This window comes from Bos javanicus, chromosome 3 (genome assembly GCF_032452875.1).
Source record: "Bos javanicus breed banteng chromosome 3, ARS-OSU_banteng_1.0, whole genome shotgun sequence".
NCBI classification, from domain to species: domain Eukaryota; kingdom Metazoa; phylum Chordata; class Mammalia; order Artiodactyla; family Bovidae; genus Bos; species Bos javanicus.
The window spans coordinates 23,076,445-23,077,195 of NC_083870.1; positions in this window are offsets into that span (position 1 = coordinate 23,076,445).

The following is a 751-nucleotide window of genomic DNA, read 5'->3' on the forward strand; positions in this document are numbered from 1 at the left end:
GCATGTGAGAGTTGGACTATAAAGAAAGCGAGTGTCAAAGAATTAATACTTTTGAACTGTGGTGTTGGAGAAGACTCTTGAGAGTGCCCTGGACTACAAGCAGATCCAACCAGTCCATCCTAAAGGAAATCAATCCTGAATATTCATTGGGAGGACTGATGCTGGGGCTGAAACTCCAATACTTTGGCCACCTGATGCAAAGAACTGAGTCATTGGAAAAGACCCTGATGCTGGGAAAGATTGAAGGTGGGAGCAGAAGGGGACGTCAGAGGATGAGATGGTGAATGGCATCACCGACTCAATGGATGTGAATCTGAGTGAACTCCAGGAGTTGGTGATGGACAGGGAGGCCTGGTGTGCTGCAGTCCATGGAGCTGCAAATAGTCGCACATGACTGAGCGACTGAAATGAACTGAACTGAACTGAGGTGACTTAATGACAGCTTGACAGAAATTAAGACCTGCTGGCAAAGTATTTCTCCCATGAATATTTTTATACACACAAGAATGAACAATGAGAACTCAGCTTCAATAATTTTTGTTAGGAGATAGATCAGTGGTATCTGGACATGTGCAGTGAACATCAGAGTGGCTGCTGAGGGCTTGGGTGCTATCAGTGGTGATGTTCACAAAGGGTCATGGCCTAGGCACCTGGAAGGCAGGGGCCCCCAAGATTCCATGAACCCCTCCCCCTACCAGTTCTGTTATGGCAACTCCAGACGGTTGCCTAGCACGCTGGGTCCCCCTCCTTC